This window comes from Puma concolor, chromosome C2, assembly GCF_028749965.1.
Source record: "Puma concolor isolate L17-30 chromosome C2, mPumCon1.1.hap2, whole genome shotgun sequence".
In the NCBI taxonomy this organism is placed as follows: Eukaryota; Metazoa; Chordata; class Mammalia; order Carnivora; family Felidae; genus Puma; species Puma concolor.
In genome coordinates, this window is record NC_141675.1 from 153,149,970 (window position 1) to 153,177,348 (window position 27,379).

The window sequence follows — 27,379 nt, forward strand, 5'->3', positions numbered from 1 at the left end:
GGCTCAGTAGGTTAAGCATCTGACTTCACCTGAGGTCATGATCTCGGGGTCCGTGAGTTCGAGCCCCGCATCGGGCTCTGTGCTGATGGCTCGGAGCCTGGAGCCTGCTTCGGCTTCTGCGTCTCCCTCTCTCTCTGCCCCATCCCCGCTGGTGCTCTGTCTGTCTGGCTGTCTGTTTCTGTCTCAAAAATAAACCATAAAAAATAAATAAAATAAAACTTAAAAGATGAAGGATGTCTACAACTAGAAATCAAACGGGACTCCAGTCTGATGTCATGTGTTCAGTTTTGGCCATTTCTGTTTGTCATGGTGTGACCTGTTACTGCAGCTCAGTTAACCCCGAGGTGACCCACATGGGTGGCTGTAAAATACCGTGATTCAGAGTGTGAGCTTTGAAGTGAGACCTGGGTTTGAATTTCTGTGCCTCAAATTACTAGCTCTTTGGTCTTGGGCACATGACTTAACCTAAAGCTTAGTTTTCTCACCTATAAAGTGGAAAGAATAATCCTTATCTCAAAGATTTGTTTGCAGAGGGGGGGAGGCAGAGAGAGAGGGAGAGAGAGAATCCTAAGCAGGCTCTGCACCATCAGCACGGAATCTGACACAGAGCTTGAACTCACGAACTGTGAGATCATGACCTGAGCCAAAACCAAGGGACAGATGCTTAACACACTGAGCCACCCAGGCACCCCTGATTTGTTAATATGATAGTAAGTGCACTATTAGAATAAATAACTTGATAGATAATAATAATTAAACAAGGCAGTGGATATAAAACACCTAAATCAAATTCCTGCTCCATGGTAAGACTTCAACCAATGATGGTTTTTATCATTAAAACCAAAATGAATGGTGTGTCTGGGCCAGAGTCTCAATTTCTTTTCTCAAGGGATAATGGTTCAAGAATAAGACTCAAGCCCATGAAGAAACTCTTGATTTTTCTTGAGCAGTGAGCTCACTAAAGTTTTCTTATGTTGTCAAGTACAATCAGATCCAAGGGTATTGGTTACTGTCGGCATACAATGAGGACAAACGTTTGGAGGAAACTTTCTGCAGAATACAGGCCGAAAATAAAAATTCCAGGGCTGCCTTTGATTTTCTTTGAATGCACAGAAACTCATGTGAGGGATGAGGATATTTCCATATTCCCTACTATCTGCTGGAGGTTAAGAGATGACGTATAGTAACCTGAAGGGAGTGTTTCTATAATCTTGGTTGAAATGAGTGTTAATCATTTAGGCAAAGTATGAACATCTCTAGTGCTTGATTTCAATTAAAAAAAAAAAAACAAGTAGAAATATACCACAAAGCAAGTAGAGTTCTAACATAATCTTTAGGAGGTAAATTATGTTTCATGTCGCCCTACCTTGTGACCACAATATTGGCTACCTGGCCAATATGGGGTGTGTGTGTGTGTGTGTGTGTGTGTGTGTGTGTGCGTAAGGGCCAAGTATTTACCTAGTTGTCTATCAGACTGGTAGAACCAGTCCTACTCCAAAAAATTTCTAGAACTTGCTCTTCACGATAGTATAAATGCATGTTTGAGAACCAAACTCGAACCTCGTCTTTCTGACAGAAGACATTTTAAATCGGAGGCTATCCTGACCTTCAATTCAAAGAAAAACAGAAAGTTCCACCCAAAAGTCAGAAAATGAAGGACAGGTGGGTGGATGGATGGGTAGATAGATAGATGATAGATTTAATAAAGCCCTGGAATGAAAAGAAATGCCTGTTATTCTGTCCCCCAAAGCTCCCAAGGCCACTCCACACTTAGCCTTCAGTTAGAAAGATGGTATCACTGTTGTCAGGTTGGTGACAGAGTTTTTTTTTTTTAATAAATGAGTTTTTTTTAATGTTTATTTATTTAGAGAGAGTGGGGGAGGGGCAGAGAGAGACAGAGAGAGAGAGAGGGTGAGAGAAAGAAACCCAAGCAGGCTCTGTGCTGTCAGTACAGAGCCTGACACAGCGTTTGATTCCAAGACCGTGAGATCATGACCTGAGCTGAAATCAAGAGTCAGACCCTCAACCGACTGAGCCACCCAAGTGCCCCCCCCCCCCCATTTTTTAAAAAATGTTTTATTTATTTTTGAGACACAGAGACAGACCATGAATGGGGGCGGGGCAGAGAGAGAGTGAGGCACAGAATCCAAAGCAGGCTCCAGGCTCTGAGCTGTCAGCACAGAGGCCGACGCGGGGCTCGAACCCACGTACCTTGAGATGACCTGAGCTGAAGTCGGACGCTTCACCGACTGAGCCACCCAGGTGCCCCGAGTTGCCCCTTTTTAAAAAATAAACATAACATCACTATCTGGCATTGGGCATCCTGACATTTGTTCATTACAGGTCCTCAGAAAACAAACCTAAAAAGCAGAAAACAATTTTCAAAACTCAAGGTCCAACGACCCTGTTTGCACATAGCAAAGTCGGCCCCTGCGTGTCCCCTGCGTGTTTCATCCCGTGCCGGTTTCCCCCCAGGCTTCCCCGTGTGCACCAGGAACACACACACACACACACACACACACACACACACACAGTTTTTCGTGTACCACTGTAGACAAGCTTTCCACTCCTCGCCGCTCCCCTAACAAAACCAGACGGGACCTTGCTGACGCAGGCTTCCCTCTTAACTGAAATTCCATCTCTGGGACGCAGTGAACTGACCAGCGTCGCTGCTTCCACATTTGGCCCCTGCTGACCCCGCCCAGGTGGTTTCCACACCCCCAGGTTTTCACTGTACACTTACCGCTGGTAGGAGCGCGTTGCCTCACCAGGAACCGTGAACCATCAGCGCACTCCCACCCCGTATCTCTGTTCGCACACATCACCAAGTTAGTTGTATCTGTATTTGATTCAGTATCAGGCAGAGTCAACACGTCAGTAGCAAACAAGAAACCGGAGGGGTGTTTGTGCAACGTCAAATATTGTTTTAGGTTCTATCACCAAGATTGGAGATAGATTGTCAAGCTTGATTTCTGGGAATGCTAATGTCCCATAAAAGTCAAGAAATAATGCTTAACTCAGTGGTATAAACCTTCTAGCTTATCACTGCAATGCAAGGCACTTCAGGAAAACTGGCACGATCAAACTCGTTTCCCAGGAACGAGCTAATGAGGTCCTATTTATTCAAGCAATCTGAACTCTTTGACTACCCAAGTGGTTTTCGATAAAGAAAAAAATAGAGCGATACTCAGAAAACCCTCGGAAGCCCTTAGACCCATGTTGCCGTCCTTGGAAGAAGAAGCAGGACTTCTGGGGAATGAAATCATGGGAGATATTTTAGGCCGGCTCACGGTCTCTGCGTAAGGACCGGTAAAAACAGCAGATCTTGGAGGAATCCAAGTCTCCCACAATTGAGCTGTCCCCCAATTCATTGCAAACACAGAAGAAAAGAGCATCTAGGTATCAGAACGGGGCTTTGCACGGGATCATTAGTGGGGGGTGTGGGTTCAGGCAAAACAAGCGAGTGTCCTGTCACAGTGGCCAAGCGCCATGGGCAGGAAGAGTGTCTTGGCACCAGCCCCCTGCCCCACGGAACCCTGCTCGCCGGGGTCCCCTGACAGAGCGCTCATGGAACCAGACACATCCCTCACCCTCGTCTAAACTGCGCGAGAACCTGGGAGATAAATTTCCTTCCTTTAGTTCACTAGTGCACAAACCGGCTCAGAGGATTCAGTGAACTTCCCCCCGGTCATGCAGTCAGTACATTCTAGAATCAACTCCATGCCTGTCTGAGACTAAACCTATACGTTCCCCCCCGCCTCCTCGTTCCAGCATACTGTTTTGCCAGAAAGAAATCATATCACAGTTCAGCATTCCGAGGCAAGGATTACATTTTGGGTTCATTTTTTTTTTCTCTGTTGGTCTCCACACTACGGAGCGAGAGCTGACGGGTGAGATAAGATATACCATTAAACAATTTGAAAAGCAAAACATGACGCTGTTTGCCCAAGAGATCGCTGCGAGTCTAAGCCGATAACCCGAGGGTTCCTGTTGGTGCACATGCTCTACTGGGGGATAAGGGCTATTTATTGACTGATAAACCGTAATGCCGTGCCTTTGGAATCACCGCCGCCTAGTAAGTACACACAGATTTCAGAAGGGAAGTGAGCGAAGGCAAGTGTTCAGTGATTAGCAGAAATTCGACAATGGGAGTAGGGTGACAACTTACAAGTTGTTAGTCAACGCTCGCTCCGGACGGGGGTGACCACCGTGGTGAACCAAAGCAGTTGGGACACAACAGATGATGGAGATAGAAAACGTTGGGGCACCTGGGTGGCTCAGTAGGTTAAGCGTCCAACTTTGGCTCAGGTCACGATCTCACAGCTCGTGGGTTCGAGCCCCGCGTCGGGCTCTGTGCTGACAGCTCGGAACCTGGAGCCTGCTTCGGACTCTGTGTCTCCCTCTCTCTCTGCCCCTCCCCTGCTTGCACTCTGTCTGTCTCTCTCTCTAAAAAAAATAAATATGAAAGAAATTAAAAATAATAAGAAGAAAAAAAAGAAAAAAAAAAAGAAAATGTCCTCCAGCACGTGGCCAAAAATAAATGCACAAAGGGGGAGTAACCCGAGGGATATTTCTTAGTGGGGGAGTAAAGCCAATCCAGTATGCCGTTTCCAGCCTGGATACGTGCTGTCAGCCACCGAGGGAGTTGAAGGAGGCACAGCCTGGCTTTCAGGAGCCCAAGCTTGCCTCGGAATTCTCCAGATCCTCTTATTCGGGCTGGACCGTCAAGGAGAACAAAGAAAGAAAAAGGCCTCCTTTTACTGGCATTCTTTATCATCTCTTTGCCCTGCTGATGACTCGGCAGCATCTACAAGTGCCCTTGATAAGGGGAAATGCCGTGCGAGGACAAGAGTGGCCATGGACAGTCTTCCCCTTGAGCCTATTTTTCGTTTAACACATGTGTGTACCTTTGGGTAGATCGGCGGGAGGCAGTGTTTCCTTAAGCAGCGTGGACCCTCTGCTTAGGTTGACAAGGAATAGAAGGGGTTCACGGCTGATATTTTAAGAGTGCCTGGTACCCTCTTTCTGCACTCCTGCTCTGTCTTCGGTGTGAAGTCCTTTAGAGTTTATGACCACTTGGCTGGGATCTTTCACTTTGCACAATTTAGCCAAATTGCATCACTCAGTTTTTCCACAATAGCTAGAATATTTGGCCACAGGCACAATCCCGCAAAGGGAAAGATCCAAAAGCAAAGACCCCAGTTGTTTACCTAATTTTGCTAATAATAAATGCCTGAAATGAGTCCTAGGTGCATTTACATCCTGTAGAAATAGGGGTACTGATGGAGAATCAGGATGTTTTATGACATTCTTCCGTGTGGCTCTCGGAGATGGGAGCTATATGGGCTCATAGGGAAGCGATTCAGGATACTACAAAAGAAAGAGGTACAGCCTAATCATTTCAATAACTGGTAAATCGAAATAAAAAGAGCCGGAAAACATGCAATGCGCCCCCAGGGGGCTGTGCCAGAGGCCAGGGGCTGAACTTGGGAGAAGTGGACACGAGGCTCTGTGTATGTTCAGGAACCAAAACCTCAGGGCAACAAGTGTCAGGACAAGCGAGGCCTGGAGGGAGGGAGGGGACCGTTGGATGCGATGTGCTGATGAAGGGTAGTGTCCACATCACCAGATGGAGTCACACACCTTGCTTGCCCTTTGATATTTCCAGCCTAAAAAGAAAGATGCCCCACTGACTTGGTGATTTATTTTATTTTAGAGCGTAAGTATGCAAGGAGGGGAGAGAGTCAGAGGCAGAGAGAGAGAGAGAAGAGAGAGAGAGAGAAGGAAGGAGAAACAGGGAGAGAGAATCCCAAGCAGGCATAACGCTCAGCATAGAGCCCAATGTGGGACTCAGTCCCACAACCCTGGGATCATGACCTGAGCCAAAATCAAGAGTCAGACGCTCCACTGACTGAACCACCCAGGCACTCCAACTTGGTGACTTTTTATCACTAACCAAGGAGCAAGCACTAAAATATTCACTGCTTTTGTCTTCCCCAAGTGATCACTGAAATTATTCAGGGTGATAATACCATTTTCTGTACGACTCTATTTTAAATATTCTAAATGTAAATCTTGGATTCTCCAACACAGACTCAGTCTACTGGGTGCAAAATACTGCATTTGCCTATCTGGTAGAGATAGGGTCCATGGCCACCGATAGTTCACTGTCTGGCCTAGCCTATTACCTATACAGTTGGTTCAAGATTAAACAGTAAGATGGCAACAGAAGATGTGAGTCGATGCCTGTAACACGTTGCCGGATCAGTGATATGGCCGGGCTCTGAAAGGAAGGTGGCATCCCATTGGTTGCAATGACCTGGAAATGGGAACTCTACCCTGTGGATGTTGCTTTCCTGCTTCCCAGCCCACGCTGTCAACACTGAAAAACAGACAATACCGTCTACCTTTCATTGATGGGACTCGCCACCATCCACCTAGTAAGAGTGGATGTCAGGTGAACCGGAAACAAATTGTGCATATTTAACATGAGATATAAGGTGGCACCAACACTAGCTAAAGCAACAAAGTCCGACTTGAAAAAGGCAAGGGGAAACTGGATCACCATTGGGTTCACGTCAGTGGTGCTTCGTACGTCACCGACACCCGAGCCGTGCTGTAGGTGGGGACCTGGAATCAACAACTAGCTCCAGCAGAGGTTTAAAGGAAGGTGTCCACGCCCCATGAACAGTGGTGATCATTTCTGTGTCTAACTTTTTAAGCGTACATTTTCCCACTTGACAAAATTGTATCATACAAATGCCCTAGCAAAGGTCTGCTTGGTGCTAAAAAATTAGGATAGCATGCCTATGCTAACACTTTTATTTCCAAATTAAGTTTTGAAAATTTAGCAGTTGACTACAAAAGATCTAAGGGATTTTCCGGGACATGAGACTGCCAGGGCTAAAACAGGGAGAATCATGGGAAAACCAGAAGATGGTTCCTTACCCTCCAGAGGAATAACTCGGAGGTTCATTGCTGTTAAGGAACTTTTGAATGTTGGGGTAATCTCTGTGCCATCCCATTATAATTTTGTAAATTTATTCTGAGTGTGTCTGTGTGTGTGTGAGACAGAGAGAGAGAGAGAGGGAGAGAGAATCCCAAACAGGCTCCTCATTGGCAGTGCAGAGCTCGACGTGAGGCTCGAACTCACAAACTGTGAGATCTTGACGTGAGTCGAAACTAAGAGTCATACACTTAACCAAATGAACTACCCAGGTGCCCCTTTTTCTGAACAGGGCACATGATTTACTAGTCCAGGGGCTGTGTCCTACGGGATGGTTTAAAAACCAATAGATGAAATCAAGTTCAAGAACAGATGACCTTGTAAGTAATTCAGTGGGGGCCGTTCACCTGTTCTGTGCAAGGGATCATCCTTCACAGTGTTCAGGTGTAACTGGCCTTGTGACAAAAGTTGGGCGAGCTTACCTATGAGGCCAGCTTTTCTATTAGGTTTATAGAAATACTGTTACTTCACCTTACCTACCCTTTCAGTTGGTAGCCCCTAGGCCTTGAGTAGTTGGCTTGTTTAGCTCCTTTTCAGAATTTGCTGCTGTCGATAATTTCGAAAATTCTCTCAGGTCCTTCATGGAACACAAAACAGCCACACTCCTCACCCTAAATGATGCCCTCAAACTTGGCGTGTCTGATCACGATTGTTTTCAACAGAAGAGGCCCAAACATGTATTTATCTGTTTCCCCGTCGGTCTCAACCTCAATCAAGAAAAAAAAAAAAAAATGGAGTGGCTTGTGAGTTCTGGGTTGAGGCGAGCTGGCGGCAAGAAGTTAATGCAACAGGGATCTTGTTTGGACCATACGCCATGTTATGGGAAGGAGGAGCAAAGAGAGAGAGAATGCTAGAACTGGTCACAATCCTTGAAAGGCAGCACGATACTGTTCTGAGAGACCCCTGTAGTCTACAGAGATGTTGAACGTATTGTCAACGATCAGTCACTGAAACTCCAAAAGCGAAGGGTGAGCTCTGGGAATGCGAGCTGGTGCCTGCTTCCACGTTGAGTTCGATGCCTGGGGACGCCATTTGGTTTCTAGCCTGATCTGGTGTAGTATCCACCAGGAGAGCCTCCTTCGAAGGCTTGAGCCTTTGGAGAAATTATTCTTATTGTTCTATTAACACTTTATCAGCTTCAAGCTCCAAGCCCATCAGGCAAATCTGGGGAGAGAATGAGTCCAATAGCTTGTCCTCGTGTCCTGACAGCCTCACACTGAGACCCACAGCTCTTTTTACACCAGTTCGAGCTTTGACATGGGTTTCTGCCATTCGAATAAATTATATGGGTACAAACATGTGTAAAAGTAGGGACTAACATAGTACAGCGCAGGGTATGAGAAGCTACAGTGGGATGCTGGTGTAGATCCTGGGTTTCAGGCTCTGTGGACACTGTGAAGGAAACTCTCTGGTCTTTGGAGTCTAACTCAAAATATCAAGAAACTGGACAGAATGACCTGTAGGCTCCCTCGAGCTATGACTAAGCCTTGCTGATTCTTCTCCTTGCTTCCTTTCTGGGACATAACCATCAGTAAGTGATTCCCTCTCCCTCAGAGCCACTCCAGGGAGAGATGTCCGGTGGGAGAGGCAGGACGGCAAAAGTGCGAGACGAGGTGTTTACATGAACGGGATGGCTTGGAGAGCTGGCGAGATGCCCTGACAAAATGGCATTCTTGGGGGTTTGGGGCAAGCTCACTTCTGCTTGGTGACTGGAATGTCTAAATGGAAGGCAGAAATGATAGAGAACAAATATGGGCTGTGATCTCTTCGTTACAAAGTTAATATTCATAAAATGTAAACATTAATAAATAAAAATGTGGCCTTTATTTTTTTTAAGTTTATTTATTTTGAGAGAGAGGAAGTGGGGGAAGGGCAGAGAGGGAGAGGGAGAGAATCCCAAGCAGGCTCTGCGCGGTCAGCACAGAGCCCGATGTGGGGCTCAAACTCATGAATTGAGAGATCATGACCTGAGCTGAAGTCAGATGCTTAACCAATGGAGCCACCCAGGCGCCCCAGCCTCTATGTTCTTCCGGCGTTACTAAGAGAAGGGCACCTTTCAGGCTCTTGAGGTTCATGCTAAGGCCAGTGTGACCTATATACTTTCGTACTTAATGAAATACCCTTAATGGTTCTATAGCTGGATCCATTTTTGTTTTTGTGATTCTTGCCATCGAAACAAGATCCCGTAAGGCTCAGGTTAGAGCCACCTTGGCAAGTTGCCCCACAGGTGAGATTGCTTGGCTCTTCCCATGTTCACCATCATTTGTTCTATTTATTTTTTCTATAATGCCTACAGCCCTTCAGTATCCCTGCCTATGAAAAACTTACCAGTTGAACTCGATCGTCCCCTCCTCTGGAAGCCTACCTTCAAACTCCCAGGGCACAGTCCATTGCCCTTCCTATGGGCTTCTAGAATATTTTGGTCATGTAGCATTTATCACCCAGTTTATAGTCAGCTACTTCCCGATCTTGCACTCTCCTCCAGGCCTGGGACCGTGGGGTCGTTGTCACCCAGCAAAGAGAAGACACCCAGTTCAGTTATTAATCAAATTAAATTGACACGGCCTCAATAGCAAAGTGTTCCATTGGTGCTAGGCCCTGCTGGGATCTGCCTGGCACTTTGAGGAACTGACCATGTGCGTCTGAAGGGAAATTCCAAATTTTAGTGCTGACATCCCCAATTTTATTCTGATTGGGAAATTGATGTAGCAGAGGAGTGGGGTGGCGGATGCTGAGGGGGTGAGGGTTCACCGTAAGGGGGGGGGGGCCTGTACCAGTGGAAGGGATCACTTCCAGCATTCACAGGATGAGCCCATGCCCCTGGTGGCCTGCCCAGATCCCCTCGGACCTCCTTCCCTGCTTCTCGGTGTGAATATTTCATCCCGGTCCACCACCTCCTTAAGGCCACCCTTGGCCACTTCCTGGCAGAGGCAGAAAGCCAGAGCACCGGGGAGGTTGGATGTCCCATCAGCCCTTCTCTTAGTAATAGTGGCCGGGGCAAGAGCAGGAAAGTCCAGATCCCTTCTCTACGATGCTACTTTCACTCCAGAACCTCTCCAGATTCAGGCCTGAGCCTAAAATTGTCCCCTTCCTTAACTTCATCCCTCCCCTGCCTGCCTCCCTTTCTCTCCGTCAGAGCGATTCCAGGAGCACTTGAATAAATCTCAAGTGCATCCTTGTTGCAACACCTGCTTCTAGAAAGCCACTCCCAGACGAGTTCAGCTCTGTGGCTTCCTGGGGCAAGCCTCCCATTGACAAGGTCAAAGGCAAGCAGCGCCCCAGCTCTGGTCTGCAGAGTCTTGTGAGGATTGAAACGGACATTCTTCATTCCCCACGGCTCACCTACATTCGGGGGAAGGAGGAGTGCTCTACAGGCCTCTGGGACAGGAGCTGTGGGAGCAAATGAGGCACCCGGCCACATCCTGCTGAGCCTGTGCAGGGACTTGGAGCTGTGGGGTCATAGGCAGCTTCCAGGAAGTTTTAACATAACACTGACATAACACTCCATCAACAGTCCCATATCTGAAGCAACTTAAATAGATCTGCTCAAAGGTAAAAATGTACTTTTTTCCTCTTAAAACACTTAAGGTGTTTGAGAGAATGAAGGTTTTTTTATGTCTCCATTTAAGCCAAGATGAGAATTGGAAGCACGACAGCATTTTCTTTTTTTGGAAATTATTCTTGGGAAATGGCTCTCCTGAAAGGCCTAGGTCTTGTGACCTTTTCTGTCCAGTTTTAAGACATCATTTTAGAACTTTGGATAAAAATGCAGACTTTAGATGTGTACTCTAGTCAAATTTGACACATGTAAGAGTCTTGCTTTCAATTAATCAGGAAGGAAGGGAGGAGGGAGCGAGGGAAGGAGGGAGGGAGGGAAGGAAGGAAGGAAGGAAGGAAGGAAGGAAGGAAGGAAGGAAAGAAGGGAGAAAGAAAGATTTACTGAATACTCATTCATGTTTATTTTTTATTTTAAGCTAATAGACTAATAACATTAACCCTCTTCAATTACAAGATGATATGCTATGTGTTTTGAAGAAATCTGATCATAGATTCCAGACCCTCCTCTCTAGAAGTGGCTTGTAAAGCAGATTTCATTCACTGGATAGGAGAGAGATTGGGTGACCCAAAATGTTTTCGGTCAAGATTAATAATTTACCCTGGTTTTCTCACTTAGCTTCCGAAATAATTAGCTCATTCGGTTATCAAAACATGCTAAGGAAAGTCTGTCCCTGTGGGACCGAAATCTCATATAGATACTTTTCTAGAACTTTCCTACTCACCTCCCCACACTTTGCCTTGCATTTTTAATGCCTCGCCACCTTTTGTTTACCTACAACCTCAGCACCTAATTGTCTTAACCTCTAAATTATTTCATGTATTCACACTATTTTGAGCTCATTTCCTTCTTTCATCACGTTTAAGAGTGTGTGATGAATGAAATGAATGAACATGAGCTCTACTTTGTATGGCCCCGCAAGAACGAAAGCCAGAACACTAGACCGTGATTATCATTCATGTAATGTATGACTACATATTCGTGTAGTATATTCAAAGGAATCGACACATGCATATGTATGCCCACCATAGACTAATTTGAGAAAAATGTAGCCTAATGAAAAATGCATGGGCTGAGAGACAGAACTGTTTTGAGCCTCACCCCTGACCCCCTTCCAGCTCTATGATTCTGAGCAAATCACTTAACCTCTCTGCCTCCCTCGCCTTTCAATGCAACTAATCGTGCCTTTTTAGCCTGAGTATCAAATTGGTAACATCCCTGAAAGATCCTGAGAATAAGTTGAGAACGAGTATTCAAATGTTAGTTTATTAATTAAAGCGGAGACCGGAAATATTCATCAAAAAGTAAGAAAATAAGAATTAAATTTCAATTGTCACAAACTGTAGTGTCCGTTTACAAATCTACGTGACAACTGATTATTTTAGGGACTCCGACGTGCCAGGGGCATGCAGCAAACAAGACTGGTGCGGTTGAGTCTAAATGAAACCAGCGAGAAACGATAAAGAACCAGCACAATTCAGGCGGTGCTCAGGGACATGCAGAGTAAAAGGGAGACCTAGGAAGCGAGTTGGGTTGGGGTCCCATGAGATGAGGGGCCCAGCCCCCCTGAGCAGGTGCCATTGGGCTGAGTCCTGAATGGGGTCAATTGGGTAAATGCAGATCTGATGGAGAACCTTCTGGGCTGGTAGGGCAGCCTGTGCCCATCACCTGAGGTAGGATACAGACAGACCTTGAAGTTGGGTTTCCCCTTTCTTGTTATTCTCCACTTCTGTGTTTACCTGTTTTATTTTTTTTTAATTTTTTAATGTTTATTTGAGAGAGAGAAAGAGAGAGAGAGAGAGAGAGAGCATGAGCAGGGGAGGGGCAGAGAGAGACACACACAGAATTGGAAGCAGGCTCCAGGCTCTGAGCCATCAGCACAGAGCCCAATGCAGGGCTCAAACCCACGAACCGTGAGATCATGACCCGAGCTGAAGTCGGACGTTCAACTGGCTGAGCCACCCAGGCGCCCCTACCTATTTTATATGGGGCTTCCTTACGAGCCTCCTATGATGTCCGTCTGATTCTACGATCTGGAGTAAGATCACCAGCTGGAAGGTGTCTGCACCTTCCGTGTCGTCTTCATCCTCTCAAGCCCTGAGCCCCCGGGGAGCCCAGCATCTTCTCGGAGGGGCCACCGTACTCTCGCGGGCAGAAGAGGAAGCCCTTGCTTCCCGGGAAAGAGAAGAGCAAAAGGGAAGGGTGCACTGTTCCCACTGGGGAACCGGAAAAAAAGGGAATGATTTACGCCAGTCCTTGGAGTCAAGGGAGGGGGTGGGACAAAATAGGGACTTTCAGACATCCCCCCTTAAAAAGGAGAATAACCCCTCACCCCTTCCTGCCCCCATTGAGTTCCGGCCGCCTGAAAAGCCACAGCGGCGCCCAGCGTGGAGTCGAGGGGATAATGCACAGCAGCGCGGACCCCAGAAATCAGGGGAGGGGACGTATCATTTGCTTCCAACAAATCATTCAGCATAAAGCAGCCGCAGAGCCCTGAGCCCTCCGAGGCGCCTGCACAGGGTGGGTGTGAGGGTGCCGTCGTCACCTTTGTGACAGACGGCCTTCGCTTCCCTTGGCCTTGCCTTTGGGCCCATGCAGGAGGTCTCACTGGGGCAGGCGCCTGTGGGAAAGTCATCGCCTCGGAGTTTGCTGGGGCCCCTGTGCACTCTGGCCACGGGGAGCCTGGAGACCCGCACAGGCCTTGGACGGGCCTCCCCTGGATGGGTCATGGCCGCAAGAAACGGCTTGGTAGAGGGAGGACTTACCACTGTGCCCCAGAAGCAAACTCTGCCTCCATGTCCAGAGACTGAGGCTTCCCCCTTAGCCTTCTGCTTCGAGGACGGAAGTCATAAAGGCCCCAGACTCTGCACACAAACGCTGGAAGCCAGATTCCAACAGGGAACCTCAACCCCAGCTTCCGCGACCCAGAAGAACCTGATTTTACCCATATCCGTCCGACTTCTTTATGCTTCCTGATCAGAGAACACAGAGGCTGCAGGAAAAATCAACATGGCCGTAAGGAGATCGAGCGGAAAGCACACAGTTTTTCTCGGTGATATTTTGCTTTTATGTATATAGTCACCATATGAGTCATCGGTACAGGTTCCCTCTGCTTTTCCCAAGAGGCAGGAGTTTCTGTTAACATTCAGCTGCAGTGGGGACAGGGTGAGGAGGAGGGAACAGGAGGTATAGGGGAGCTGGCTACAAGAGAGCGTCTGGTTATTTATTTATGGTTTATTCGGGCAAAAGGGCCTAAAAACAGGCTTTGAGTGGCCCGGGTTTCCTCAACGGCTACATGGCCCTTTTCTTGAAAAGGACATCAGCTTTCTCTCCTACAGGTGTTCAGGGACCTCAGGGCTGGTGTCCACTAGAATGTTTTGCTGGTCTGTAGGTTTCCTTAAGGCACACTGCTGACATCATGGAGCCCTCTCTCCCTCTCCCTCTCTCTCTCTCCCTCTCTCTCCCTCCCCCCCACCCCCCCTCCTCCCTCCAGGTCCCTCCTCCCTCCGCTCAATCTCTCCCAATCTCTTTCCTCCTCTCTTCAGTTCCTTCAGGTAAATCCTCCTGAAACTTGTACCAACTAGTTTTTGACTGACAGCGAGCAGCGAGAGACTTTTCTTCACTCTGAGAGAACCAACCCAAACACCGATCTTTCCCAAGGCGACCTGTATCACCAGGACCATTTCTTTGCCAGGTCACCGCCTGCCTTCTAGCCAGGAGCCCGGTGCATCCCTGCAGGTAAGAGGTACGCGCCTCGGTCAATACCGGAGCCCTCAGCCGGCTGCAGGGTTTTCTGGAAAACTTTACTCCAAGGCAATGAAGGGGGTTGGTGAGTCTCTTAAAACTCACTTAAATCATTCAAAACTTCCTAGCTTATCTGGGGGAGATTTACAAGTGCCGTTTGCATGTGGAAAGCGGGTTTTTACTTAATGATGGGGCAAAAAGAAAAAAAAAAAGCGCTTTATTCCTGCCTGGGAAACCATATCCAGATGTGGTCTTGTTTGCTGTGGGTGTAAGTGATCTAGGTGGAGGGACGGAATGACTCCGGCTTCTCCTTGCTAGTGTTTTCTCTCACGGTGTCTGTTGGAGCGAGTTTGGTACTGATTTGCAGGGATGAGATAGTTCTTGGGTCGTTCTCTGGCCGTGAGCTTCCTTTGTCCGGGGAGAAGTCAGGGTGGGCTGCCGTAAGGCGAAACCTCACCGGAATAGTTTAAAATCTGTTACCTATCCTCATGAGAGAGAGAGAGAGGGAGAGAGAGAGGGAGAAAGTTACGTAAGTTTTCCACGGTAGGTAAACAATTCTGGCTTCGGAAACATTAGGAACCCTGTTCACAACCCGGCGGGGGAAGGCGTCTGCCTTAGAACCCGTGTGTGATTTCCTGTGAGTTCCCGCTGCTCTCAGCTGAGCAATGTCACTCGGCGTGGAATTTCACTCCCGTGAAACCGGTGTTGTGTCTCCTGCCTGCACTTCCGCGTGGTGTCGCCCGGAGGATATGAGAACCTGCCGTCCGAGGCGGTGTTTCTTGACCTCCCAGCTTCTCTGTGCCGCGGGTCGGGAAACTGACCCCACAACGCGATGTTCAACTGGACGGAATCCAAGACCCGAATCGTGTGCCCCGCTCGATTCACACGTGCGTGGGTTTATTTCTTCCGCGCGGAAAATAGTTTAATCTTTGTTTTGTTTCATGTGTGTGTGTGTGTGTGTGTGTGTGTGTTTACCTAAAGGAAGCGTTTTGAAAAAAAAAAGAAAATGACAAAGGATTTGTCAAGTCCTTTCTTTGAAACCTCAGAACCCCGCTCACACTCACGCACAGTCGGCTGCCATCCCAGATCTTACCCTATTGGGTCCTGTCTTTGTAAATGTTTACACACCTGTATAACGAGCAGCCATAGCCTGAGGTGACGGATTCTCTCGACTTACACTTGTCCTAAGGATCCAAAGGAGAGAGTCAAATGCGGCCACCACTCGTGTTCAATTCAAACACCAGCCGCTGATGGAAAGTATCAGGACGCTGGCCGTGCAAGTCAGCACTTACTTACCTCATGCAGGGCTCCCTCCTCCGCTCTTCCTTCCCGGGGCTTTTTTGGTTTGTTTTTGTTTTTGTTTTTGTTTTGAGCAGTTTTCCTTCTTTTCTAGCTGCAAATGTAATCAACGAGCATGCAGGGAGCCACCCAGAGGTAACATGGCAAGTCTCCCCTAAAGGTTGCAAATTAGAAGACTTTAACCAGACCGGGGTCATCCGTATCCCAGAAATGCTCAAATAACGGAGCTGACGGGTCTTCACCGAGTTAAATCAACGCATAAATCGTTGGGGGTTTGCAGGAATAGACTAGGTTGAATGTTGTGATTCTGGAAGCTTAAGGAAAACACATTTTTAAAAAGCCCTCCCACCCTCTTACCACTCCTTCCTCCACCAGCAGTTGTGGTCATTTTACGGAAAGTGCTGTTTCCCGTTTCCTCTCATCACACTTCAAGCCAGAGCAGACGGCCCGTGTTTGCAGGGAAGGAGAGCGAGACCCCAGGCTTCCCACGCCAGCGGCCGTGACAGCCAGTAAAATCGGGTCTGCGGGTTTCTTCACACAGGGCTCAGCACACCCCGGCTCTGCCCTGGCGTGCAGGAGATCTCCAAAGGGCTGTGCTTTCTTGTTTCGGTGTGTGTGCGTGTGTGTGCGCATGTGTGTGTAATTATATACCTGAAAGACAGCAACATGCTCAGCACAAGAAAACCCACCCATGTGGGGCAGCGGCTGCACAGAGGCAAACCTTTTCAGACCTAATCAGTGAACGTCTAACACTCGAAATTGCCTTTCCTGCCGCACCCCCTCCCCGGATAGAGGCACGGAGTCATCCGCTGACTTCCTCGCATGCCTCGCGTCAGAGTCCTGAGCTGCTCGTGGACTGTATTTGCCTGCTGGCCGCATCAGAACCTTAGAAGCGACACAAGCAGTCCACAGACAGAGCCGTAAGCATGATAGGGCACAGACGACTATCCCCTGTTCAAGGCATATAAATCTCCCTAATCATTTCCTGCAGTCTTTAATACATAGGTGATTCAGCTGCTGTCTTTTCGCAAGTTTTTTAAAAAAATTTTTTAATGTTACTTTAGAGAGAGAGAGAGACAGCGTGCAAGCAGGAGAGGGGCAGAGAGAGAGAAGGAGACATAGACTCTGAAGCAGGCTCCAGGCCCCGAGCTGTCAGCACAGAGCCCGAGGCGGGGCTCGAACTCACGGACCGTGAGATCATGACCTGAGCCGAAGTCGGACGCTCAGCCGACTGAGCCACCCACGCGCCCCTCCCCACTCCCCCTGCCCGCGGCAATTTTATTAAGCACCTCACACTGGACAAAATCGGGTATCTCCAAATGTGTTTGAATTCGTCCTTCAAGTCAAAGTAGCTCGACTTCAAAAATAATTAGGAAGCTATGGCGAGAGTTCATGTTAGTTTGGATGCTTGCAAAGAAGAAGGTGTTGCGTATTCATGGACAGATGCAAGGGGCATATCAGACTGAGGTTATTATCCATCCTTCGGTTTCCTCTGCCCTTCGCCTCCGTGTCATGGATCCACCTTGGCCGCGGGGCTGTGGGGGCAGCTGGAGAGTGGGGTGCGGCCGCCCCGGGTGGTGGGATAGCCTTGCTCTGTGCCCCTCAAGGATGCAGTGCCCGGGAAGCAGACAGCTCTGACCCAGCACGCCTGGCCCTCTGCTGCCGTTCAGGTAGCTTTCCCCCATCGCTGCTTTTACAGGCAGGTGAAGGGAACCCTGTGGCCAGAAGTGAGCAGTTCTAGAAATGCCAAGCCTTCCCTCAACTAAAGGACAAGAGGACATCCTGCTTCCCCACCTTGACAGGGAGGGTTGAGGGCAGAGAAGGAAGGAAATAATTTATAATCTAAAAAATATGTTCTGGGGGAAAAAAGTTTTATCTTGTAAGTGTTACTTTGTTGAGATGAAAGGGGGGGGGGGAATGAGCAAAATCCACATTCCTGCGTAAAAAAGGCAAGAAACTGGAATCTGACGAATGTCACAAAATGTTCTGTGGGTTTAATGCAGACGGTGGTGAGGGCTTCTCCGCTCAGCAGGGTGCAGCTGGAGTCCACGTGGAAATGCTGACCATATTCCCAGGGCATTTTAGCCCAAACGCTTCTCTTAAAGAAAGGTCATCAGAACTCGTGAGGGGTCTGTGGACCTGTGTTCCCTTCAGTGGGCAGGATGCCTTAACAGGTGGAAAGATCGGTAAACCCATAGTCAGCACCATCCAATTTGACTCTAGAAGGTCACATACAGCCTGATTCCAGAATACAGTCTGTGGTTCTAGACCTAAAATTCTAGAGCACACAATGCCAGGTGTTTTAGTCATGATACGGTCATGAACCAGGGATGCCTGATCATGCTCACAGCATCAGACGGGCGGGACACGAGAAGGACAAGGTGTTGATATTTGATACAAAAACACACATGTCCACAGGAAGCAATTGGCAATTACAGTGGAAAAGCACGTCTGTGCTGCCTGGGGGCTGAGGCCAGGAGGAAATGTTGCAAAGATTTAGCAACAGTTTCATTTCATTCTTTCCCACCACTGGGTGGCTCAAATTCAGAGCAATCTGAATACGTGTTGATCCACAGTAAAAGGAGAAGTAAGCAGTTCCTTGGGGGGCGGGGGCTGTGGCGCTGGCCAAGAGCCAGTGTGCCTGCCCTGGCCGCTGACCAACCCCCATCAACCCCCAGGGTCTGGGTTCTCAACCTGACCATGCCCCTGGGATCACAGATCAGCATGGGGCCGATGGGGGACACAGGGGACGCCTCTGAGTTGGGATCCAGTTCTCAGGCTGTTTGGAGGACCCAGGTAGTCAGATTTGGGTTTCAATCCACATTGTATTTCAGCTGAAGTTGCTTCCTAGTGTCGGGCTGATGACTATGAAATTCTTGTGTGTTTTCTCGAGTACCGGCACCAGAGGCTCATCAAGATCATATGGAGCTTGAAGAATATTCAATGTCGGGGCGCTCTTTAAGGAAAAACGTGACTAGAAAACTAGGTACAAAGGTTCAGCGCAAGTGAGGCATCTTGAAGCTAATGTCATTACCTTCAGGATAAATCCACCCTGTTGTACATAATAAAGGCCTGATACTTAGTATCTCTGAGGGATCGGTTGCATTCGCTTATGTAAATTTTAACTGCTGGCTGCCCTGTAAGTAACTGGAAAAAGATAAGCGAAAATACCATTGTGCTTACGCATATCTAATGATCGGTGATATATGGAAAATTGATCCGGGAGATCTGTAGAATGTTCCTCATGTCACTGGCGGGTTGCCGTGAAATGTAGATCCTTGTGCCGTGGCCAAACCTTTAGGCCATAATTAGGCCCAAGGGCAAGCTGCTATCAAAATGCTGCTTTTCCTACAGCAGAGGGTGTGGGCGCTGAAATTCATGCTGTGCTCACGTCAAAACTCAAAGAATACCATGCTAGTCGTGAGCCTAGAACCTAGCATGATATTAAAGGCATCAAGAGTGTGCCTGTCGGGGCGCCTGGGTGGCTCGGTCGGTTAAGCGTCTGACTCTTGATTTTGGCTCAGGTCACGATCACACAGTTCGTGAGTTCAAGCCCCGCAGGGGCTCTGTCCTGACAGCATGAGCCTGCTTGGGATTCTCTCTCTCTACTTCTCTCTCTACCCCAACCCCACTCGTGCTCTTGCTTTCCCTTTCTCTCTCTGTCTCTCTAAATAAATAAATAAATAAATAAACTTAAAATAAAAAAAAAAAAAAAAGTGCTTCTCTTCAAACAGGCTGGGGGGTGTCCCTCCCGAAATGGCCATGAAATGTCCCCGTGTCTGGCAAGGGAAAGCCTCTTCCCTCGGTTTCTGTTAATGGTGTTCCTAGTTCTGCCAGAAGTTAACAGTGCCATTTCTCCGTATGAATGCTTGCAAAACCCATGCCTACCAGGCAGACAACGCTCCACTCAGCGATGTTTGTGCCTGCAAATGCTGGCGCATCCGTATCTTGTTCTATCCTACTCCGCCGTGCCAAAGAATACAAGATCAGCTCCCCAGTTCTGGCTTTCTCACTTCCTGAGGTGCCCTGTATTCCTACCTTTGGAGAACACGTTGGAAAACTTTATCCTTTGTTTTGAAACACCTCGACCTTTGACATCATCTGTACTCTTCCTAAAAACGCCCTCCCCACATACCCGCCAGGAACTGAAGGAAATGGACAAGCCTTGGAGCGCCTGGTTCCTTTGTCCAGAATTCTTTAAACGCTAAAGAATGAGAATCTGCCCTGTCTTCTTTATATCTTCAAAAGTCCATGGAAGGGATCTTTATAAAACAAACTGTGAGCGACATGATGCACAGACATATAAGTGCAGGTCACAAACGCCACATGGGTGTGTATTTAGCCCACACATTAATAATGAAACTGCAGGTGTAGACAGAGCATTCCAATGCTAACAACGTACAGTGGGGCTTTATTTTCGACACCTTGTCTTCTTTCATAAGTTTCAAACCCATCATTTCCACCCGAGGTCCGTATTAAAGATGAAACATCCCTCAAATTGCCCTCTAAACAGTGTCAAAAAAAAAAAAAAAAGTGCCATCATAGGGATGCTGGTCTTAACAACAGTCTTTAACAAAGGAGTTGGGTGTTAGGTCGCATGATTCAATTCTTATCAATACGAATGCGGGGATGATCTGATCAAGAAATGCTCAGGGTTCTAGTTCCTGATACCACAACCCACCTGGCCCCTATGGGCAGAACTGGCTTCTCCCAGGCAGGCCAGAGCTGCAGCAGGAGGTAAGAGGGGGGCAGTGAGGGTGCCACTCCAGCGCCTCCATGACTCGATCTCCTGGGAACTGGGGGAGACCACCTAGTCGTTGGCCCTATACTTCCCGGCTCCGGCTTCTGGGGCAAGAGCGGTTCTCCCAGCCCAAAGGCAGGAGGGCATATCCTGAACCTCAGTCAAGCTAGACAGTAAAGCATCGTCCGTCCTGGGAAGTTCTGTGGCAAGCAGAGTCCTGAAGAGGGTTCCACATAACTCTCGCCCTGCAAAAAATAAGGTTTGTGCTTAGATAGGAAGCTACCGCGGTCTATAGGCCCCCCTTGGAACCCCACAGTCATCGTCAGCATCCTAAAGCTCTGAGAAGTCCTGCGGCAGAGCCAGGCTTTAACTGGGAGTCACGTGTTGTATGACCATGTTGGGCGACAGAACTGCCTCCCACCTCCTGCTTCCTTATAGCTATCTTTCGCTCCTCCAATGAATATGTCATCCGGCCGCACCGGGGCCACCTCTGCAGACTACTGTTGGCGTGGGATGGCAAGGTGTCATTCGCTCCAAGAACATGTTACAGTGTTCGTGTTCGTCCTGGCTCTGAGTTATACCTTCGGGACCTGCGCTATCCCTACAGGTGACTGGCCGGCCTTTGGGACCGCGAAATGGCTACAGATAGTCAGCTCCTAAGAATGTGTTTACTTTTTGCCTCTTTGTTTCTTTATATATATATATATATATATATATCTCCATCTTATTCCCTAAGGATTTAAGTGAGTTTCCAAAGACACTCACAGCCCCTCACGTAAAATGTAACATGACATAAAAAGTAGATGCGAAGGGAAAATAGGAGTATGCCTCAGAGAGGTAGTTAGAGTAAATCACTTGCTCACTTTATATGAGTTTTGAGGGGCAGAGAGAGAGGAAGTCAGAGGATCCCAAACTCACAAACCGTGAGATCATGACCGGAGCCGAAACCAAGAGTCAGATGCTCACCTGATCGACCTGATTTGGTCCCGAGTTTTATCTGCTTTTTGAAAACCGCAAACTGAACGTAGACAGGCCCACAGTGGCAGAATCTCGTTTGGGGCCTCAGTTTTAAATACACTTCGTGTTTGAAACTGGGAATCAATCAGGCCCTTGCAGTGTTGAGTTTTATAGGCATCGTTTTTTATGATTCTTTGGGAAGATAATGTCTATTCTGGCTCTTCAGATCTTTCTTTTTAAAATCACTGTCTATAATTTAATTGTCACTATGTGTGTAATTTGCTTGTCCATAAGTGAGGTGATAAATGTTCTCCACCGGTTTAGACTCGGGTCTGGCACCATTGCCAGGAGGCCATCTATGACCGGCCACGCCTGGTCTAGGAACCCTCTGTAGACGTCCCTCCCCCTCCCGGACGAGCTGGCTCACCCCGCTCAACCCTACGTTACAAGGCAACCTATGTGTCTGTCTCACCTACCGACTAGTTGTAAGCTCTGGGACAACGGAGACTTACCTGATGCTTTCTCGGCGCTCCCAGAGCTTGGTCCGGATCATTCCTTGGGCGATCCTCATTGAGTCAACAGGCATTGACACGAAGGTGGGATTTTTGCTATAATTACATCCTCACCCGAACCGTGGCCTGCATTTACGCCAACAGAGAACTTTTTATCCAAAGTGTTTTAAAATAGCATGTATCTGAAAACTACTACCTGGTGTATTTTTTTCCCTCGGTGAACGTTTCGACGTGATAGACCGGCTGCTAGAAGTGCTTAAATGGGGCACCACGCACCTACCACAAAGTAGCTGAATAAACCCCATGCGGGGAAAGCGAGCAGCATACAGAGTATTTTGGAAAGAAGGACACTGAAATAAAACTCCATGGCTTTGGCATGGGAGCGTGCACTGAAAGTTGGATCCTGGGGATGAAAACAAGGGAAAGAAAGAAAGAGGAGGAAGTGGCTGCAATCCTGGGAGGCAGAGGGGGATTTGACCCAGGGTGCGGCTAATCCAGGGGGCAAGGCCCTGGCATCACGTCGTTTCTAGTCTCCGTCAAGTGCTATGTTTAGTTAAGGCCTGTATTAGTGTACCTGTGGCAATCAGGGTATTTGGCTCTCAGTGTGTTTTAAATTTTAAGTCGAAGAGAATTTTCTAAGATTTCTCCATTTTGAGGATGAAATATTACGGGACTAAACCTTAGAAGAGACTCTTTGCTGTGATTTTAATCAAATGCATCTCACTCCGACTGGAAGCAGCCTATGCCAGTACATGGCATTTTGGAGTGTGAGGCTGTGTGAGGGTATGTATATTGAAAAAAATAAATTTTGTAGGGGCACCTGGGTAGCTCAGTTGGCTAAGCATCTGGCTTCGGCTCAGGTCATGATCTCACGGTCCGTGAGTTCGAGCCCCACGTCAGGCTCTGTGCTGACAGCTCGGAGCCTGGAGCCTGCTTCGGATTCTGTGTCTCCCTCTCTCTCTACCCCTCTCCCTCCCTCCCAGACTCTCTCTCTCTCTCTGTCTCTCTCTGTCTCTCAAAACTAAACATGAAAAAAATTAAAAATAAATTTTATAATGATGGATATTGGCCTGTCCAGCCCAGCCTCCTGGGAATGTTCTCTAAACTTCGCTTTTTTGCAGCACCCTTTGTTTAATTTTTGATAGCTGAAGAAATGGTCTATGAGGCACTAACCCAAAGTTGGTGGGAATGTATATTGAATGAGTTTGTAATCAACTCCTATTAGGAGTTTGGAGAGTTGGGCTCTGGCCCCAAGCCCCTTCGCCCAGTGCATGTGTGCTGCTGGCCAGCTGGGCAGGAGGCTGGGTGGTCGAGGGAGAAGACGCAGTCCTTGATCGCAGGGATCCCCCCAGTCGGCTTCTGTGATGACGTACGGGTGGGAACAGAAGAGAAGAAATAGTAGAAACCACTCATGCAGCAGAATGTCTGTGGCGTCAGGCAGAACAGAATCGCAAAAGGAGCCAGGCTAGCGGTCGGGGATAGTCAAGAGAGAAGACCAGATCTGTTTGGGACGGTCGGGAAAGGCCTCGGGGAATCTGAGAGAGTGTAGGCGAGTGGACAGGACTTTGAAAGTCAGGATGGGAGGAGCCATCAGAGCGAGCAGAATGGCAGGTGCACCAGGGAGGAGGGGGGTGGGGGTGGGGAGTGATGGCTACAGTCAAGGCGATGCTGAGAGCTCGCTAAAGACAACTTGGTTCTAGGTCCACCTTAATCCTCACAACAACTGTCTATCTTACCTGGGGGGCTTTGCTATCAGCCTTGTTTTCGAGAGGAGGCAAACAGGGTGCAGAGGGTATGTAGCTTGCTTCAGAAGGGGTGAGGCCAGCTCTGATGCAAGGTCATTGACCTCTAGAGGCCAGAGCCTTAAGCACCAAGCCTCCAGAGATGAGACTCAGGGGCAGGCGGGTTGCCAAGGACTGTCTGGGGTCCAGTTTGGTAAGCAGTGAGGGGTCACTGAAAGCTTTGGTTTTGGGGGTTCTGAGCTGCGCTCTAGGGCTATCAGGCTGGCCGAGCAGGCCACGTGACTTGCCGGAATGGGGTGTTGAGAGGCCAGTAGAGAGCCTGAAGACCTGGGGCCCGGCATGGTAATAGAAGGGGAAAGGGAGGCACTGGCAGGGTCCATTAGAAGGGCTCGCACTACATTAGTCAGGAGGGAAGGATTTCACAGGTGGCAGAACGAGGGTGCCGTTGTCGGGACCAAACACCGGGAGGAGTAACTGCATTTGGGGAAGATAAATAATATGATTTCTGTTTGGGACAAGTCAGTTCTGGGCACTTCTCTAGGAGGGGCGTCCCAGGGAAAGACAGAGTTGTTCTCAGAGGAGGTGCTGTCGGTCAACAACAGTTAACATAACAGGACCAGGCGTGGTCAAGAGCGTCAGGTAGAGGACACGAGACGTGCTATAAAGAGCAGTACAGGAGGGTGAGCGGAGGACCTTGGGGACCATAACCAGTGGGGGGCGGGGGCGGACGCGGACTAGAGGAAAAGTCCACCGCACGGGAAGAGAATGAGAGAGAAGGACTCAGCAGAGAAGCAGACGGAAGACCAAAGTAGCAAAAGACGGTAGGAACGTTCTGGAGATGCTCTTACTGATATCGCCTTGACTCATTTATCAGAGCGGGCAGGAAGCGGGTCTGGAAGTTGAGGGGAAGAAGCAGCAGGTGGTCTGACAATGCCAACAAGACAAGGTGGTGGAGAGGGCTCGGTAGCCTCTTCCCAACTCACACTCCAGGTGAAAGCTCAGAGGACCGAGAGATTACTGCGGCTGGCAAATCGGAGTCCTCAGGAGCGCAGGATGGCCCCTTCTGAGCCCGTCGATGGCGAAAGTCTCTTCTCTTCCAGTCTGCGTTCTAAGGGTGGCGAGCCCGGTCCTTCTCCTCCTGAAAGTCAACCAAGTGATCCAATAAATCGACCTCTATCACGATTGTAAATGTATAGGTTTCGTGGGGAGGGGCACTGACATGTGCTCCTGAAGGAAGTTTCCAGCAACTCAGGCTCCTTCGTACCTGGATGGATACCTGGTTTTTGCAAGTTATGAGCTTCAGTCTTCCTGAGACGCCCTGGAAAAGCGACAAGCCCATGCTTGAATGTGTTTCCAGTAAAAAGGGAAAGATAATGCAGTGTCCAAATTTGCTAATTACTGCCATGATTAAAGCAAGACTTTTCAAGTTTGTTCTTTCTTAAGATCAGCGACCTTGTGAACACAAGCAGGATCTGACAAAGACAGTCATAACGAGGGAGAGAGAACGAGCAAGCAATGCCAGTTCCCTCAGAACAATTAGCTGCTGTTGGCACTGAACCTACAGCTTGAAGTTTATTTTGCGGCAAATACTTTCTGGGTGTTTGGTGCCGTACTGTGATTAAACAAAACTTCAGCAAAACACAAAGTGCAGTATTATAGCCCTTTTGAAAAATGCATACGTGGATTCAAAGAGTGGAAGCCTTAATTTTTCTCAGCAAAAGTCAAATGAGTAATCTTTCAGAAACTTCTGGAAAGGAGAATATACACATGTGATAAGAATTCTTGAAGCCTTAAAGAAACAAAACATGAGAGAGAAAAAGCCCCTGGCAGGTAATGGTGGAAGCTTGACAAAAAGAAGTTCACTCTGTTAAGAAAGAGGCAAGGGGCGCCTGGGTGGCTCCGTCGGTTGAGCGTCCGACTTCGGCTCAGGTCGTGATCTCCCAGTTTGTGAGTTCGAGCCCCGCATCGGGCTCTGTGCTGATAGCTCAGAGCCTGGAGCCTCCTTCGGATTCTGTGTCTCCCTCTCTCTCTGCCCCTCCCCCGCTCACGCTCTGTCTCTCTCTCTCTCACTCTCTCTCTGTCAAAAATAAATACACATTAAAAACAAATTTTTCAAAAAGAAAGAGGCAGGATGCTCTCACGACGAGAGACTTTGGATTCTGGAAGCAGACATTCCGGATGTGAAATCCAAGTGTGCGAACTCCCAGCCATGGAGCCCTAGGGTAACGTGCACTGGTGTTATGAGCCCCGGTGTCTTCGCATATTTGGGGCACACGGGAAGCCATCAAACAACAGAGACTGGTTCCTTCTGTCTCCACCCCAGGGCCCCACTTCCCGAACAGATTCTTCAGCACCCCCTTCCGCCCAGCCCGAGGTGAGTGCACTTCCTTAGGATGGCTGGCAAGAAGAAGGGTAGTGAAAGCAGGTGAAAACCCTGGGCTGGAGCCCCCCCTCCAGGCTCTGCCTCGTGTGTGAGCCTCTGCCTCGTCCCCCACTTCCCTGTTTCTCATCCGTGAACTTGGAGGAATGCCTGCCATAGAGACACCAGGGAGTCAGAGAAGACGCTTTGGACGAACGTGTCAGGGAAGGCTCTTCTGTCTTCTAGGCATCAGTAGATAGAACCACTCTCAAAATGACCCACGTGAGCTGACTTTCCTCCCCGAGGACCTAATTCCCTTTTTACATGGTTCTGTTTTCCTGACTTTGTAAAGGAGCCCAGAATTCCAGAGGCTAGGTCACCACTCTTACAAAATCTTCAACCAGATTTTTTTTTTATTATTATTCTTTTACTTATAAAAGGGATCATGCCTCTGTAGCTACTCAAAATCTGACGAACAAGATTTTAGACTTGGCAGAAGCCCGTTGACGGGGTTGCTCTCAAGGCAGATTGAATCAGAAATTACCCTTGTAATTATTTTTTTGACATCCTTCATTTTTTTTTGTTTTTTTGCTGTTAAAAACACGCAGAAACATTAAAAAGGTAACTTTCTCCTAGGTTTTAGAAGAAGAGGAGAGTGACAAAGAGAAATACTACGAACTTGGCGCACAAATGAGCCATGCTCTGGAATTCGGGCGGGTCTAGGAAAAAGTACAGACTTCAGTGGAAAACATACATGGGTGTGTGAGAAATCCCTGTAAACTATAAATTGAGTACATACTGCACAGCCTGGTCGGGAAAGAAACCACAGTGCTCTCTAAAATCAGGGAAAAGGAGACAGAGAGGAAGGTTGGCACCGAAACACCAGGTGTCCCTAGGACTTGGGGACGTGTGCGGTTGACAGCCATCTTACCCAGATTTCCGGAATCGGACGGTCACGAGCGCAGACCAGGGCGTCCGTTAGCCGACCTGCTTATCGCCAACACTGTCACTTGACCTCCGTTTCCCAAGCTCCCCTCCTCACCCAGGCCCTCTGTTCGTTGCTCAGCATTCAACCTCACCTTGTTGGCTTTGCCGGTGTGGCCTCTTTCCCCAAGGCCGCCGTTCTTTCTTTACGCTTCCGGTCTTGTTATCCGCCTTCAACACCCTCCCTTCAAGGCCCACGAGGCTCGGTTGTCCCTTCCACAGGGGCCTCATCACTTCTGGACTCCCTGAATTTCCTTCTCTCTGGGCTGAACCCAACCCAGAATGTCTCTGGGCAATGAAGCCCTTTTCATATGTTGGGTCCCCGAGTGACTGTTTGTTGGGCACAGGTGCTGCCTCCCACCCCAATCAGATGACAAGCCCCTGATGGCTGGGGGCCTCTCACCCTTGACCGAGTGGCAGCCAGCCATGCTTCTCAGGGTCCTGCTTTGCACCCTGTGTTGGGTGCATTCAGCTGGCTG

General features: G+C 48.5%; 1 protein-coding gene across 2 annotated transcripts in view; it reads left to right on the forward strand.

Moving 5' to 3' along the window:
- Positions 1-27,379, forward strand: part of KCNJ15 (potassium inwardly rectifying channel subfamily J member 15) — a 78,763-nt gene that overhangs the window by 18,630 nt on the left and 32,754 nt on the right. Inside the window, exon 2 of one of the 2 annotated variants that reach the window (XM_086675978.1) lies at positions 14,108-14,300. The exons of the other annotated variant lie outside the window; for it this stretch is intronic. The gene's annotated coding sequence lies outside the window, so the exon portion shown is untranslated. The remainder of the gene's footprint in view (positions 1-14,107; positions 14,301-27,379) is intronic. 2 annotated transcript variants of the gene reach the window in all.